This window comes from Melozone crissalis, unplaced genomic scaffold, assembly GCF_028551555.1.
Source record: "Melozone crissalis strain CALT ecotype California unplaced genomic scaffold, PUWL_Pcris_2 ptg000046l_1, whole genome shotgun sequence".
NCBI classification, from domain to species: domain Eukaryota; kingdom Metazoa; phylum Chordata; class Aves; order Passeriformes; family Passerellidae; genus Melozone; species Melozone crissalis.
Genome location: NW_026535824.1, coordinates 4,582,796 through 4,601,078, shown reverse-complemented (window position 1 = coordinate 4,601,078; position 18,283 = coordinate 4,582,796). Strand labels below are relative to the sequence as shown.

General features: G+C 47.1%; 1 pseudogene; it reads left to right on the top strand.

Annotated features, from left to right (window-relative positions):
* Positions 1-12,514, top strand: part of LOC128943466 (serine/threonine-protein kinase pim-1-like) — a 36,919-nt pseudogene extending 24,405 nt beyond the window's left edge.
* Positions 12,515-18,283: the final 5,769 nt, after the last annotated feature.

The following is an 18,283-nucleotide window of genomic DNA, read 5'->3' as shown; positions in this document are numbered from 1 at the left end:
ATTCCTAAGACTACCTGCTAGGTTATGCACAAACCCAACACACACACTATCAACGGCTACAAAACTGCAAAACTGCTTTTAACAAACCAATTCACACACAACTCATAACTAAACTATAATTACACATTTTGCTAAATTTCATTTCTTTTCCAACATTTCCCCCCTTTTGAGCATCCTTCAGTCCTGCTGCAAGGATGCTCAATCAACAGTATTGACAGTAACATCTTCATAACGAGGTGGGGAGCGTTCTTCATTCTGCCGCCCGCGGGTCATCGCCTTCAGCAACCGGAGAGATCGTTTCTTTTCCTTTTCGATCACACCTAAGCGGCATCTATATACAATCCATACAGTCACTAAAAATACTAAAAACATTAGTGTATACGTATAGCAGACGTAATCCAGCCAGACAGGTGAAGCCCCAAAGAATCAAATACTGCTCCTATCCAGTTATGCTGTGCTTCCTTTTCAATTTCCTTGGTTTTTGTTTCCACTTCTGCCAGTTGAGAAATATCTTTCTCAACTTCAAGTGTAACATTTGGAATGTGTACACAGCAATGATCTATTCTCCTACTCAGGTAACCACAAACTCCATGTTCTTTTAACAGTAGCAAGTCCAGTGCCATTCTGTTTTGTAGGGTCATTCTTGATGTAGCTTGCAATTGCAAATTTACATCTTTAAAACCCTTCTTAGTAGCTGCTGCCAACCTTTCTGTCCTAACAAGTTGTTGAGCATCTCCCTATTTCAATATGTTGCTACCAGAGGGAATAATGACTCTAGTATCCATCCAAAGTGTACTCCTGAGCCAGGTTCACGCCACTGCTCCTCTAGGGATTCTTCCCTCTTTCTGAGTCCTTTCCTTTGGATCAATCTATTCTGTTTCCAGTATGGACACAATGTGGGAACCCCTAAGGTGATTTGTGTTACTGTTCCATCTAGAGGTAAATGTGTGGTCCACTGTCCATGTCCCAACACCCAGACTAGATTTCCAGGGCTATGCACAGTAGTATATCTGCAATCTATAGGTCCCTCCATGGACTCTCTGCTAACCGTATGATCATATCCCCTACACTCGCATCCCCACTTTAATGCCATTTTCACCGGTACCAATCCAATTCGGTCTTCTGGTGTATCACATGTAAAAACCTCAGTACAATTCCAATCCTCTTTCTGCGGTCTGAACTCTCAGGAAGATGTAGATGTGATAAGGGCCCTATAATGTGACTGATTCTTTACTCCTGATCATTGGATGCACCATTGTACTTCCCCAAGGTAATTATAGTGTTCCAAAACACTAGGTCCCCATAATGTCTTCCAACTATTCCAGGTGTCAAAATTCTGTGTGACATTCTGACAACTCATCTCATTTCGGTGGGATTTCGTTCTTATTCGTACTGTATTGCATGGCTCATCTATTGGGGTTGCAATCAAACATCTCCTGGTATTTTGAATCCAACCATAATGATTGGGTTTCTTTTCACATTCCTCTCTAGTCATAGCCCGAAAGGTCATACACAAATCCCTCCATACATCTACTGGTTTGGGAACTGACTGGCAGGACCATGAAGCATTCTTGAATGTTTCAGGCATTTTGGTTACCGGTATTATTCCCCAGGGAATTGGTTCACCTGCAGCCTGTGGTAATGGTAGGCAAGCTGTTATTTTAGTCACGTTCTGCATGATCCCAAAATCTCTAATTAATCCTACCACTAAGTTTTCCTGCTCAGTATTCCGTTCTATTGTATCATTAGCCTCCCGTCTACTCCTTCTACCGTGTCTCTGTAAGGATAACATCATTCTGTCATGCCTCCACCATGCATTTCCTATTCTGGGATTAGTGACATTCAACCACCCACAACCTTTGCCTTCCTTCTCCCACCAACTGGTCCCATCCTCTATTCTGTCCCAGGTCAGTTCCCTATTTTGCTTCCACCATTTGACCCGTAGGTTCCTTTGATATCTTGATCTTACTAGGAAGGAACAATTTATTCTAAGGGGTGGCCCATCCCACATGTTCGCTGTCATTGATACTGGATCAACCTTTATGTTTTCAGCACGATCCCCTGTCCCTGGCAAAACCCTCATACTCACTCTTTTTTAATCAACACTATCCCGTATCTTGATCAAACATGCATATTCTCCCGTATCGTTTGTGGTTACCTTAGTAAGATTCAGTACTGTGTTTCCTTGTTGTTTATCCTGATCCCAACCGACTCCCATCTTGCCTCGGCTTCTTTCAGCCCCCCGTTGCCATATTGCAATAACTTCATCGGCCTCAACTCTCTGGCTGTCAAATATAACACAAGTTGATTGAACATCCATCCCTTCCATGACTGTAACCTTTGTTTCTTCAACCTGTACTAGAGTAGACCCTTGAACGGGTAATAGTCTCATGATCACTAGCAGTAATATAATTAGGAAGGCGGCTTTGCGCAGAAGATCATCCGGGTTGGAGACACCATCTGGGTTTCCCATTGGAACGGTGCCTTCTTTACCCTGGTGTAATGGATCCAAGCATCCATCCCCTGGACCTTCACCGCCGTGTAGGTCATCATCATCACCTGGTGGGGTCCGCTCCATGATTCCCATAGCGGATCCGTGATCCACTTCTTGACGTACACCTGGTCCCCAGGCTGGATGTCGTGGACAGAATTCTCCAGCGTGAGCAGTCTATTCCACTGTAAGGTATTTCTTAAAGAATTTAAGATCTTATTAAGTGACATAACATACTCTGCAATTGCCTGGTCCCCACTCACATGTACCTCCCCTTTTAATACAGTTGCATGATATGGTTTGCCATATAGTATCTCATATGGACTTACGCCTACCTTTTCCCTTGGCTTAATTCAAATCCTGAGTAGGGCCAAAGGCAAAGCTTGAGGCCAGTGCAGTTTAGCTTCCTGGCAAATCTTTTTGATTTGTCCTTTCAGGGTTTGATTCATGCTTTCCACCTGCCCACTAGACTGAGGTCTCCAGGGGGTATGCAAATTCCAGGTTATATCTAACAGTCGTGCTAATTCCTGCACTACCCCAGCTATAAAATGCGGACCCCTATCTGATGACAATCCTAAAGGTACTCCAAATCTTGGTATTATTTCTTTTAACAAGGTTTTTACCACCTCCTTAGCCTGATTAGTTCTACATGGAAAAGCTTCCGGCCACCCTGAGAACGTACATACGTACACTAACAAATATCTGTATCCCTGTGCCCTAGGCAATTCAGAAAAATCAACCTGCCAGTAATCTCCCGGTTGTGACCCGACTTGCAGCTTTCCCATTTGTATTTGTCTCCTAACTACTGGATTATTTTTCAAACATACCAGGCACATTGCATTAACTCTTTTTGCCATTGTTAACATCTGATTAGAGATTATCTCATTCTTCAAAAATTTTACCAATACTTCTGCCCCCCAATGACATTTGTTATGTTCTGATTCCAAAATAAATTTCATTATGCGGGTTGGTACCACTATTTGTCCCATTGGTGTAACATACCACCCAAGTTGATTCCTCTGTGCCCCTAGCAAGTTTATTAGTTTTCCATCTTCTATTGAATATTTGGGCTCCTGATTCAGGTATGGGGTAGCCGGATTCGTTCTTACCGGTACCAATGCCATTTGAATCCATATTTCCCATGCCACTTGCCGTGCTGTAGCATCAGCAAATCGGTTTCCTCTGTAAACGTCTCCTTCCGCAGTCTGATGTCCTCTAACATGCATAACTGCAACTGCTTTGGGACTATGTACCGCATCCAGGAGCTGTAGCACTTCTTCCCGGTGCTTGATGTTGGTTCCCTGTGAATTCAAAAGCCCCCTTTCCTTCCATAACGCCCCATGTACATGAACCACACCAAAGGCATATTTAGAATCCGTCCAGATATTAACCCTTTTGTCCTTGCTCAAATACAGGGCTCTGGTGAGTCCAATCACCTCTGCCTTCTGGGCCGAAGTTCCAGGTAACAAAGCCTTTGCCTCTATTACCTGATCCAATGTTACCACTGCATACCCGGCATAGCGAGTCCCATTCTCGACAAAACTGGATCCATCAGTGTATAGTTCCCATTCAGGGTCTTCCAATGGTTCATCCTTTAGGTCGGGTCTGCTGGCATATACTTGTTCAATTACCTCTACGCAATCGTGCACCAGTCCCCCAGCCTCCTGATCACTGCCTAAAAATTCTGCTGGATTAACATGATTAGTAGTCCTTATTTCAATATCATCCTGTTCTTTCAGGATGGCCTGGTATTGCAACATTCGACTGGATGATAGCCAGTGACCCCCCTTTGGCTCCAAAACGGCCATGACCATATGGGGAACAAACACTTTCATTTTTGCCCCCAAAGTCAATTTCCGGGCCTCTTGAATAAGAATTATTGTTGCCGCCACGGCTCGTAAACCTGAGGGCCACCCGGAACTTACCGAATCCAGTTGTTTAGAGAAGTATCCCACTGGCCTCTTCCAGGATCCCACCTTCTGGGTGAGGACCCTCAATGCCAGTTTTTGCCTCTCATTCACGTACAACTGGAATTCCTTGGTCAGGTCAGGGAGTCCTAGGGCTGGGGCCTCCTTTAGTGCCTGCTTCAATTCTTGGAAGGCCTTCTTTTGCTGTGTCGTCCACTCCAGTCGATGCTGCTTCAAGGCCTCATACAGTGGCTTGGCTAGGAGACCGAAATTCATGATCCACAGTCGACACCATCCCACCATTCCTAGAAAAGATCTCAATTCCTGATGGTTACGAGGCAAAGGAATAGCACATATTGCCTCTATTCGGTTTACTCCCAAACGTCTCTGCCCTTGTGTGATCTCACAACCGAGATAACTAACGCTATTTTTGACCAATTGAGCTTTTTCATTAGAAACCCGATACCCTGCTTGGCCCAGCATGTTGAGTCATTTAATTGTTAATTCCACACACATTTCCCTTTCCTTAGTAGCCAGAAAAACGTCGTCCACCTACTGCAGGGCTACATACAAGGATGGGGATATTGTTACCTGGGTTATCTTCCATTCCTCCAGCTCCTTGGCCAGTTGATTTCCAAAAATAGTAGGGTAGCATTTAAATCCCTGTGGGAGTCTCGTCCACGTAAGCTGCTTCTTTCTCCCAAAATCAGGACTCTCCCACTCGAAGGCAAAATATTTCCTACTCTCTACTGCCAGTGGGATGCAGAAGAAGGCATCTTTAAGGTCAATCACTGAGAACCATTTAAACTCCTCCGATACAGATGTTAACAAGGTATAAGGATTAGCAACAACTGGATGTATGTCTTTCACTATTTCATTAATAGCCCTTAAGTCCTGTACCAAACGGTACTTACCATTAGGTTTCTTTACTGGAAAAATTGGAGTATTATACTCCGATTCACATTCCTGTAATATTCCTTGAGCCAAAAATTGTTTAATTAACGGGGCTACTCCCCTCCTTGCCTCAAGCTTCAAGGGGTATTGCTTTACCCTCACTGGTTGGGCCCCTTCCTTTAGTTCCACCTTTACTGGCTGTGCAGCTTTAGATTTTCCGGGGACCCCTGACTCCCATACCCAGGGTATTACAGCCTGCTCAATTTCTTCTGGAATAGGAGAGGCATCCACTTCCTTGATCACAAAAATGCCTGCTATTTGTTCCTCAGGTATTTCCAATTTCACCCTTCCTCCCTCAAATATTATTTTCACATTAAGTCGGGACAACAGGTCTCTGCCAAGAAGGGGTGTGGGGCAATTTGGCATATACAAAAATTGGTGATCTAATTCTTTCCCCCCAAACCTAAGATTTAAAGGTTTTAAAAATGGTTGTTCCTCTAGCTTCCCTGTTGCCCCCACCACCTGTACTGTTGTGTCACTCAAAGGTCCCAATCGTCTATTAAGTACAGAATATGTTGCTCCAGTGTCCACCATAAATTCTTGATCCTTTCCATCTATCTCTAAAACTACCCTAAGATCCTTTTCTAGTCAGCTTTGATTCTGATAGTTTCCCAAAACCAGTGCTTGAGCGACTTCTGCTGGTCCTCCCGTGAATCCTCCCACAGGAGCATTCCCCATTGGACCTGTCCTTAATCCTATGTTTCCCATGCCCATACCTCCTCTAACCGGGCATTCATTTTTCCAGTGTCCCAATTGTCGGCAAAACACACACTGGTTTGGATCCAACCTCCCCATGTTAGGTGCAAACCCAAATCCTCCCTGACCTCTTGCCAGCCCGCTATGTCCGTGACTAGCTCCTCCCCGACCTCGACCCCTAATGGGTCTTCCTCCTGCCCCTGTCTGTTGCATTACAGCCAGAATACTAGCTTGTTGTCTTTTTGCAGTTTCTTTTTCCCTGTTGTTGTACACCTTCCACGCTACCTCCAACATTTTATCCAAACTCCGAGTGTCCTCTCCTTCCAGCTTTTGTAACTTTTTCCTAATATCCTCTTGTGATTGCCCCATAAACAACAATGCCCATTGAAGTTTTCCTGATTGATCCTCTACATGTAAATTAGTAAACTTCCGAGCCATGTCTTTTAATCGTTCTAAAAAGGCAGACGGAGACTCATTCTTGTCCTGCTTGACCGAATACAACTTGGACCAATTCATAGTCTTAGGTATTCCTGTTCTAATTCCTTCCACCAACAATTCCTGATATCGTTTTACAGCCCTTATTCCTCCCGTAGAGTTTGGGTCCCACCTTGGTTCCTCACTAGGTACCAATTCATCAACTGTTTCATTTAGTTGTCTCAACCGAATTTCCTCACGAGCCTTTTCTCTAGTGGCTCTAATAACCATTTCCTTTTCCGTGGAATCCATTATAGTATCTAATAATACCTGTAAATCATTCCAGTCCAGATTCTGAGTCTTTATTACCATTTTAACCACCCTTGCCACCCTTTCAGGATCCTCCCGATAACTCCCCGCTGATTGCTTCCATATTACCAAATCCCCGGGGGAGAAAGGCACCTTTATAAGTATCCTTTCTCCCTGTGGTCCCACAGCTTCCCTTAACGGCGCAATTAACTGTGGCCCCTTCTGCCCCCTTCCTCCCCTTGCGAGTCCGCCCTGCTAACGGAGTTCTTTTAACACTCTCATTCTTTTCACTATCACCATCACTATCACTCTCACTAGATCCCATTTTTATAGCTATATCCGCAGGGGGAGCAGGGGGCAGATTAGGAGCAACCAGAGCCCTCGGGCGTGCTATACAATAAGACAAATCTTCCTCAACTGAAGGATACAAATTACGCTCCTTTCTTTCTTTACATCCCACGCACTCCCTCTCATCATTCACTTCTAAAACCAAAATACCACACTCCTTTTGCCATTCATCTTTCCAGTACAAAACGAAAAACAAATCCAAATATGGTATTTCATCCCATTTCTCATTTCTCCTTAAAAATTGCATCAAAGATTCCATTATCCCCAATTCCACTGTACCAGTCACCGGCCATCCCGCTTGCCCAATCTCATATTCAGGCCACCAATGATTACAATAATCTATCATTTTACTTTTATCCAATTCTTGATAATACCCCTCACTTTTCCACCGTTGCAATATAAAACCTAATGGCGTATTTCCAGGTATTTTACCATTGGCTTGCAGTAAGGTTTTAAAAGTTTTACAAGACATCATATTACAACCTTTAATTCCACCTTTAGTCCCAGTAAACCAATACACCTTAAACCAATATACCTTCTCGCCGTCCTTCCCCAAAAAAAAAAAAACAGGAGGCGAGTTCCGGTCCTGCGTCCTTAGACGTCTTATGGCCGGAGCCTAGGCTTTTTTACCAACCACCAAATCCAAATCCAATTATCACCTTTTTCCAATATAAAGCATCTTTGGGCTTACCTTGATGCAGTTTGTCCAACAGGCGCGGGGGTCGGACACGACCGATGACTCCCCGAGAAATGCTCGGTGCCAGCTTGGAGTGGATCGAGACGCGGAACCGCCCCGGCTGCCCTCAGAGTCCTGCCGCGGTCGCCATAAAAACTGTTGCCCGATTGATAAATGACACAAAACTTGAATAAGTTTTGTGGGTGCTTTATTAAGGGCCCGGGGAGCTGAGGGGACTCACATCCCAAAAAAAACCCGAGCCCCCGATTTCACGTATGGGTGCTTCCCTGTTTCTCCAAGAAACAGTTCCCCTTGCCTAGTCACGGTCCCCTTGTAATACATTCCTTAGTTCACAAGCAAGATCATAAATCTTCTGCTTATCTTATTCTAAGAGCATTGTATGCTGCCTCCAGACAGGTTAGCATTCTTACTTTCCTGCACTAGTTTAATTATTTATTAAATTCCTAAGACTACCTGCTAGGTTACGCACAAACCCAACACACACACTATCAATGGCTACAAAACTGCAAAACTGCTTTTAACAAACCAATTCACACACAACTCATAACTAAACTATAATTACACATTTTGCTAAATTTCATTTCTTTTCCAACACCCCCAGGGACCTCCAGCCCCGGGAAGGCGGAACAAGTGGAACCTACAAGTGTGCAAAGGCTGCCTGTGCCCAAAGGAATGGCCAAGAGAAGTGAGGTTTTAAAAAGAAACAGTATTTATTTGCCGAAGATCGGCAAACCTAGGATTTACAGAACATGTGTCATTATAACAATTGTTATAACAACAACCACAAAAACATACAGAACATATTGACATGGGATCTGATGGGCTAACAATCTTCAAAATGTATTTACAAAAAACTTCCAACGTAGTAAACATATTTACAAGGAACTTCTAAACTTCGATCGTATTTACAAAGGCATCAGATCTGTGCCATCATGTGCATGAGTCCTGGAAGAAAGGAAGCAGCAGAGCTGGACTCAGCTGGCAGCACAGGGCCCAGCAGGGCTGGGAGCTGGGCCCCAGGGGCTGGGCCGGGGCTGGCAGGGCTGGCGTGGCCCCAGGCAAGCACAGGGCAGGCCGGGGCTGGTGCTTGTGGCAGCACAATCCAGCCGCCCTGCGGGCACCGTGTCCCTGAGCGGGGCCATCCAGCCCAGCCCCAGCCTGGCGTCAGGGGACCCAGTGTGTGTGTGGGCAGGATGTGGGAAGCATCTGCCTGTCTTACCTGTGGGGCTGCATCTTCATCCAAGGACCATGGGCTCGTTTTCATCCTCCTCATCTACTTCCATGTCCTTGATGTTATCCTCCTCATCGACCTCCATCTTGTCGATGTTGTCGTCCTCCTCTACTTCCATGTCCTCAACCAGGTTGGACATGGAAGTAGAGGAGGAGTCCACCTCCATCATTTCTTCCTTATCCAGCCCCTGGTCCACTTCCATTTCCTTCACAGTGTCTCTGTCATTCTGCAAGGGGCAGCACAATCTCCCAATGGGCTTTCTGTCCCTCACCATCCATTCCCACATGGCTGCAGCCTGCCCAAGCCGGGTGCCCCCTTCCTGGAATGGCACTGTACCTCCATTGGCGCAGCAGAGCATGTCCTGCTGGGATTAGCGCTCCAGATCTGGCTGCAGGAAAAGCCCAGGCAGCAGCAGCACCTCAGCGCTGAGGGTCAGAGCGCAGGGCGGGCAGCAACTGACCCTTGGCAACCAGTGAAGTTTCTGCTGTGCTCGTTTCCATGTCCTGGACGTTCCACCTGGAACCCTCTGGGAGCTGTGATGTCACTGAAGTTTCAGGGCCGCTGCTCAGTGGGAGATGGGGATGTCAGATTGATCAAATCCTTGAATGGTTTGGCTTGGAAGGGACCCTCAAGATGATCTGGTTCCAAGCTGAGCAAGCTCCTAGCACAGCAGGTTGCTGCAGCCCCTGTCACACCTGGCCTTGGATGTTGCTGCAGATGGGGCATCCACAGCCTCTCTGCACTGGTCCCTGTGTCGGGGACAAGCACCCTGAGAGTAAAGAACTTCTTCCCATCATCAAATCTCTTCCATCCCTTGCAGTTTGATCCCATTCCTCCTTGTCCTGTCACTAAAGTTCCTGACCAAGAGTCCTCTCCCACTTCTCTGTAGTCCCTTCCCTCACTGGAAAGGTGCTGAGGTCTCCTGTGATTCTCTGTACAATGTTCATAAACTGAAATCTGCAAGTTGAAGCTTGTAGGCCCTCTGCAGTTATATAGTGGCGCTGGGGTGGTTCCTCAATGGCAACACGAAATTCTGAGGTATCAATTCATCAGCTGTTTTTATTGTGGTGGGATCTGAGAATTTGGGTCAGCAGAGCCCTTTATTGTCAGGGGGTGGTGTCTGTGAGCCTGACACAGAATCCAGCACTCAGACTAATCTTTTCTTGAGTATGGTAGGTTTTTTCATTCCTTTCCTCCTGCCCTTAGCCATTGCTAGAATGTCACAGTGAAAATAGAATTGAGGCCGTTTTTCACTCATTACATGTTCTTGTTTGTTTTGTTTCTTCTGCAAGGCTGGGCAAGGTTGATCTCGATGCAAATTCATTCACATCTGAGGAGCTTAAAAAGGCCTTGGCTAAAATGAAGGAAAGTGAGAAGGCAGAAAGGAAGGTGAGTTTCCCATTTCTAAAGCAATGCACATTGCAGGGATCTGAAAACACCCTGTTACACTCTGCTGAAACACAATGGTTAAAATGATTGCTTGGAAAACACTATGCAAACTAATTTTGTAGTGAATATGGACCTAAAATACCTTTATTAACCTGTTAGTGATATTGTTCCCTGACTTTTCTGTATGACTCGAAGATTCTGTGAGTGGTTTGGGTTGGATAGGACCTTAAAGGTGATCCAGTCCCACCCCTGCCATGGGCAGGGACACCTTCCACTATCTCAGGTTGCTCCAAGCCCCATTCAAGCTGGCCTTCGACATTTCCAGGGATCCAGGGGCAGCCACAGCTGCTCTGAACAATGTAATTTATCTGTTTCACTGCAGCTCAATTCACAAAAATGTCTGCAGACCCCAAAGGGAACTGGATTGCAGCTGATGGTATTTACAGAGGGTATTTCCCTTTACTCTCCTTGCTTTGGATTTCCAACCTTGTGCTCTGGATAGCAAAACCCAAGTGGCCATGGGGAAGCAGGGGCTGACATTTCCTTACACAAGCTCCAAGTTGTCCATTTAGTTACAAAACAACCCACTACCTGAAGTAAATAGGTGGGAAGATGTGTGACTCATCAGGTACATCAGAGCCTCTTTCCCTTCTCCCCCTCAGCAGTATTTCTTTAACCCTCGCTCCTCCTGCTGCCTTGGTCTTGGCTCACTCAAACAAAAACTGAAAGAGGAGTCAAGGCTCTAAAGTTCTGGTGTCACAGAAAGGCTTTTTCTTCCCTTATGTGGCAGCACGGCATGATTTCATTTGCTGGAGATTATTTTCATAGTAGCATTGCTGATTGATTGCAGGGCTGCTGAAAAGGGCTGCTGTAAATGAGGATCATTGAAATGCAAAAATTAGTGATACTCTATTAGGGGAAAATAAGCCATCTTTTAAAACCCCCTGTTAGAATAGCTTTTGTCCCAGCAACTAGGCTAAAAGCAGCTACATCTAATGAACCTAAAGTATTCCATTTGCAGTCACTCCTGCAGAGAGCAAATCCATCCCTGAAGGCTCAGTGTCAGAGGAAATGGAGTTACACTGAGCCCCTCTGTGCTCCGGCAGAGGCAGCTCGGGGAGGGATGCGTTGGGTGTGGTACCTCTGGTAATTTACCATTCCATTGACACAGCTTTCACCTCCATTGCTCACTTGGTTTTCCTCCAGCCCTCTCTGATCCCTCACAGGGAGCAGGACAGTGCAAACCCTCCAGCTGAGGCTCACTCCGCATACAAACACATCTTGGCATTTGTGACAAATGCCTTCCAAAAGGGGCTTTTTGCCTTTCTCCTGTCCTTGGGGCAGCCCAGCTCCAGCATGGCCTCTCTGCTGCTTCTGTCCCCTGCAGCAGCAGGCTCTGTCCCCAGTGCCACCAGTGCTGATGTTCCTGCACCTCTGGGGCTCTCTGAGATCTCTGACAGAGCCTTTCCTCCTCACCACATGTTTTGTGTCAGCTCTCTGTTCAGGGCAGCCCTTGGGGTGCTGTTACTGCGAGGGAGATGAGCTCAGGACAGGCTGTGTGCTGGCCAAGCCCCATGGCACAGCACGTCAGCTGCCCCCAGCTTATCATTGCTCCTTCTGCCTCCCTTTCTGACAGCTTCTGTCCTCACACCTCTCCCTAGGAGATAGACCCTTCCAGGAATTTGCTCAACGCTTGGAAAGGCAAAAGCATCTTTGTCTGTGTCTGAGAACTCATTGGAGTCACTGGGCACTTTGGGCTGGATGGGACCTCTGGAGCTCTCCAGCCTCATGTCCAGTTCCAGAGAGGTTCAGCTGTAAGATCAGGGAGGTGCCTCAGGGCTTTTTGCAGCCAGGTTTTGAGAAGATCCACTTGCAGGCAAGCAGAGAACAGCAGTACTGCTGCCTGTGGGCTTGATGTTGAATTGGATGGAAATGGGATGTAGAAATAGTGCACAAATGCTGTAGAGATGTAGAAGTGGTGCACAGAGCTCTACTGTTCTCTCATATTGTGGGTATATCACAGCTAACTGGGTTCCTGGACTTCTCAGAAGGAACCTGCCCCTGCACCTCTGATGTAGAGCAATAAATCCATTGGCACAGACAGCCCGGTTCCCTTTGTGAATTTTGGGGCTGGCATTCCTTTCTGTGTCTGTCTTGTCTCTCTTCATCTCCTATCTTGTTATCTCACATCTGGTTTTTCCTCCTTTTGTTTCCAAGGCCCGAGAGGAAGAGGTGAGGAAGAAGTTCTGGCCCATAGATCAGCTGAAGGAGGAGTTTGAAAAGCTGAACATGAAGATAGAAACAGATTATGAAATTATGGTTAAATTAATCAGCAAATTCAACAGCTCTGCCTCCACGCTGGATGAGAAAGTCGCGGCGCTTTATGATCTCGAATATTATGTTCACCAGGTAACAAGAATGCCTCAGTAACTACCGTGTAAAATCCAGGGGATACGGTGTCATAAACGGGGCTTTATTTTTCTTATCAGTATCAGGTAATACAAATTGCTTAATTACCATAATCCTGGGACAATAACAGACAGCAGAGGACTAGTGCAGGCTTATTTTATATCCAGGTTGGAATTAATCATCGCTTGGGCCAGGAGCCAGCAGTATCCTGGTGGTTGCCTGATTTGTTGTCTGTTCTCAGGCTGGTTTTCTTATCTTCTCTTTTTCCTTTTTTATCTCCTTAATGTTTCAAAATGGTGTTTTAGCTGCCATTTTTGGGTAAGTAGAGTGGTGGTTGCTCCGAAAATAATTACTTTCTCTCTGCTTCCATGGAAAGCTGCCGTGGTTGATGGTAGGTGCCTTTATATCAGTTCACAGAAAACGTCTTTGTACCAGGAAAGGTGACAGCCACCCAAAACCCCCTGTTTTGTATTGGTGTGAGTAAGCAGTGGCAAGCAGAGCCTCGCTGTGCTAATTAGCTCTGTGTGAGGGTGAACATATTTCCTGGCATCTCGCTTCCTGGGGTTTGTGCTCACACTTTTCCCCCCTCTCTCTGATCTCTCTTGCTCTGCTTTCAGCTCACACATTCCTACCTCCCCTTGGATGCAGCTGCAGGCACAGAGCTCTGCTGCCCTGGGCTTGGTGCCTGCCTTGGTGCCACCCCTGGGAGGGTGTCTGGGCATCCAGCCTCTGCTCTGCCGTGTGGGAAGGGACTTGGCTTCTCCCTCCCCAGTGACTGGGGAGAGTCTGGAGTGCACTGGGAGAGTTTCCAGTGGCACTTTGTCATTTCAGAGGGTGAATAGGACAACTCTTGGGAGGTGCCAGTGCAAGCCCTTTCACTGGAACAGCACTTGTTGAACCAAATGTGGTATTTGGAGGCAGGCAGCTGAAGTGTTGCTGCTGTGAGAGAGAGAGTCCATGTGCCAGCTGATCCAAGTGTTATTTCCAGGGCTCTATGTCTTGAATTTCCACTCTGAATTGTCATTGTGGGCATGCAGAGGCTTCCTTGCTGTTTGTTCTCCCTGCTTTTGTGTCACTGACAGCATCTGTGTGACTCAGAGAATAACTGTGAACAATGGGCACCCAAAGAGCTTCATATTTGTACTCAGGGCTAATCTTGCCTGATTAAGGGTGCCAGAGCATCAGGCCATTGTGCTAAAAAGCAACCACCAAATGCCCTGGCATGCCTTGAATTCCAGCATAGCAATCTGGACTATTCCAGCAGAAAATCCCTGCAGCACAGGATGGGGCAAACAATTTCAGAATGGCAGAGGAGCAGGGACTGGAGCATCAAAGGGAAACACATGCAGCATCAAAGGGGTCAGAGAGGGGGAATGGCAGGAGGCTGGCAGGAGCACAGGGGCTCCTTTGTGCGCCGATCACAGCGCTGCTCTGTGCCCGCACTGTCTGGGCAGATGGCTGGGCAGCACCTTCTCGTCAGGCAGGAAGCTGAGAAGAAATATGACTTTAAGCCAGCATGGCTTTTCCTCCTCTTTCTTCTTCCAGTCAGTTGAATGCGTCCAGAGCATTATCTCTGCTTGGGACTGACTTTAGCAGCAGTGGCTTAATGTAATTACTGAACAGCAGCCAAAGGACGCTGGTGCTGCATAACTCTGGAAGGGCTGAACTGCCAGGACTCCTCTGCAGCGAGTCACAGCCCTGCTGTGGGAGCAGGGGATCCTTGCAGATGTGGGTGGCCAAGGACTTGTGTAGGGCCACTTTGCAAGTCCCACCTTCCCCAGCCTCCATCAGAGCAGTACCATGCCGTGCCGTGGCTTTTCCGAACTGTTCAGCTCCCGGCCATCCTGCTGCTGTCTCCGGGACACAGGATGCCCTGTGGAGTGGCAAATGCCATGCCCTGGAGGGCGTGCAAGCAAAGGCTGCTCCCTGCTTTTTGCCATGGTCACCCTGGAGCAGTGGGTGTGGGGCAGCTCGTGCCTCGGAGCGTGCCGTGGGAGCCATGGCTGGTGCCCAGCCCGGGGAGATGCTCTCTCCTGCCTTTGAAGAGTCAGCCCAAGGGCTCTGCCTTTGCTCAGCTTTTGGTTGCCAGCTCTAGTTTGCTTCTCCTCGCCCACGATTCAGCTTGGCATGTTCGGGAGCCCGTCTTGGAGAAGGAGTAGGAAGGTTTGGCTTGCTGGGTTATCTGTAACGCATAAAACCCAAATGCAAATGTGAAGAGGGCAGAGCGTAACTCATAAACAGCATTCACGGTGCTTGCACAGCAGTGTGTGGAGCCAAGGCCCGTTCTCAGGCATTGCAGGCTCTTTCTCTCAATTATTTACTCTGCTTATCTTCCCCTCTCCTCTGCTCTGACATGCTACACCATCTCTCTCTGCTAATTTCCTCTCCATCGTGTGCAGTTGACATGCTGCTTTCCCTCGCTCTTCTTTTCTAACATTTTCTCTCTCACCTTCCCTCCCTATTTTCTTTCTCCTCCAATTCAAACCTGCTCCCTGAATAACTGCTGTCATATTTGCTCTTCTCCCATCCCTCCCATCGCCTGCTTTGCCTGTGCACTTTACTCAAGAGCTCTTTTGATCTTTGGTTTTTCTTCTGTTCTGATTTCAGTGGACTGAAGTGAGGTAGAAGCTGCTGCCTTGCAGCATCCACTGCTCCCCAGAGAGGTTAATACCTTCAAGTTGTTAAGTTTGGGGATTTTGTTAGTTTTAGAACTGGAGCTCTCACAACAGACTCTGGTTAAAAAAGATAAGCACATCTTCAGAATAAGCTTTACAGCACAACAGCACAAATACATTCTGCTGTTGTGGTGTCTCACTGATGCTGGGGCAGCACAAAGGACTCTGGTGCTGCTGAGGTTACAGCAGGGGATGGTTTTACCACTCCAGCTGCTGGATGCAAATTCCTGCCTGTCCATATATTCCCTCTCATGCAGAAGTCAATGTCTGATTCCAGCACTAAACCAGTTTTTACAGAGGCTGAGTAATAAAAGGACCCACTGGCAGCTGAAATTGGGTTGCTGCATAGATTTCGTTGTAGATAAAGATGGGTCTGCAGAAAAGTGAGAGCTCTGGCAGGCCTGGTTTATAGGGACAGTTAAAAGAACAGCATCTGAAAGCATACAAAAGCTGCTGCAAATCCTGAATCAGCCCCAGCAGACCTGCAGAGAGCAGCTTTGCAGAGGGACAGGTGGGTATTGTCCCACTGGGGAGCAGAGATGAGCTGGAGCTCCCCAAGTCCTGCTTTGGTTGGTAACAACAGACCTGTAGGACACAAAGCTTCTTCTCCTGGGTACCTGAAATATCTGACTTAGGGCCAATTTTGATGAAGGCACATGGTTGAGATACAAATAACACTGAGCATGAAGTCATTGACTAGAAGAGGGTCCCACATGCCCTGCATGGCTTGTGGTCCTGTTCCACCTCATCAGGGGGTCGGCTTGCCCTGCTGATAACTCATTTTTATATTCTGTTTCCATCAGCCAATGATTGCTGTTGTGTCCCTGTCTTTCAGAGAGATATGTTGAATTTCTAAACCTGATTTTTCTGTGCAGGCAGAAACTGATTTTTCTGTGCAGGCAGTTCTGAGCATTCATCAGATCCTCTTTTAAACTGAAAAAAAAAATCATTGAATACCAAAATGCATTGATTTGACTTTGGACTGAATTTTGTACTTGAAGTAGTTTGTGCTGTTTCTCTAAATTTTGTCTGTGAGCACTCAGAGCCTTTTCTGATCTCCTCTCCAAGAGCAGATGCCCGCTGGGACTGTGCCTGGCTAGCCCCTGATCCACTTAGAGCCAGAGGCTGATGAATTCCCACTAATGTGCAAAGTTTTCCCTACTGGCAGTTAATCCATTATTGTTTGCTTAGAAAAGTCATTGTGGGGCTGCTCCCTGGGGAAGCTCCTGGATGACCCCTCCAAGCTGGGACTGGCTTTTTCCTTCCTTGTCCATGGGAAGTTGTTGATGGAACTCATGGAGAACTCCCAGAACTGCCCATGCTACTCGCTCCCATGCCCCCTTTGCACCCTGTTGGTGCTGACAGGCTCCTAAACATCCCTGACTCCTGGTGCTACAATTACAGCATCAATTAATTAACTTCATTTGCAAAACATGCAATTCCCTGGATCCCTAGTAAAGCCTTGCTCAGGGGAGAGGAAAGAGCTGGAGTTTTTTGACATCAGCAGATATATCGAGTTTTTGACACCACCTGAATTGCCAAAATACATGTCAAGAGCAGTTTTGATAGCTATAATCAAAGTATTTGAGTTTCCAGTGATGCCTTCTGAGTGTGACAATGTCCTCCCACGAGGACACTGTGCCTGGGCAGCTGTGACATCTCTGCTCGTGGGCAGGGCTGTGCTATGCTCAGCCACAGCCATTCCCTCAGAATTTTTAATCCCTTGTAAAACTCCCTGCTGGTCAGAGCAGGAGGGAAGGGATGCTGTGGGCGTGAAGGGAGGTGTTCTCCAGGGGCTGGGGCTTTGTGCTGATGGAAGCTGCTCTCTCCCAGGTGGACAATGCCAAGGATTTCCTGTCCATGGGTGGGCTCCGGCTGGTGATCGAGGGGCTGAACAGCAGCGAGGCCTCGCTGAAGGAACACGCTGCCTTTGTCCTGGGAGCTGCCCTGTCCAGGTGAGACCTGCCCTCGCCTGGGCTCTGTGCCTCTCTCCACCTCCCTTGGTTTATTTCTGATAGCAGAGACCAAAAGCTGTGTTGTGACACACCACAAAACTGTCTTGTCCCCTTCCTCGCCCTTGCAACATCTGTTTCCCCTTCTCCTCAGTGTGTCCTTATCTTGCTCATTGGACACATCCAGAAGTAATGTGGTGTCAAATCTATGATTGTTTCTTGGTTTCCCTGGGCTCCCTGTTTCTACAAAGTCCAAGGAAGGAATAATTCTCCTTCTGTCCCACTGACAGCTCTCTCTGGGGGAAGATGTAACAGAGGGTACAGTTACAAGCACCCCAGTGAGCACCTTTGTCCTTCCTCATCCTTGCTCCTGGGCTGCCTCAGGATGGCAAGGGGCTGATTTGAGCAGCTCCTGTGGTCTTTAGAGAGAGATTTGGGCCCCATGAACACGTGCCTCTGACATCAAAGGCGTGTTGATTAGATGTGGGGTCAGGAATAAGGGTCAGCAGCCAGAATCCAGAGGAGACTGACCTGCAGAATTTTTGAGGTTCAGGGGAAGGAGCCTGCTCTTCCTTATGCTGGGGCATCCTGTGTAGTGCTGGCTACAGGAGGTATCCTGTGGGCTCCATGGGTTTTCCTGGTGCCCCTTCTTTGATTTATGGGTTTTGGGGCTTTGCAGGGGATGTGTTGCTCATTCAGAGGTGCAGAGGCTTTAGAAATTCATTGGATAGACTCAAATTCAGGATCAGAAGTGCAGAGTGAAAATTGAAGGTCAGGACTGTCTTATCTGCATATTTCTACACCTAAAAAT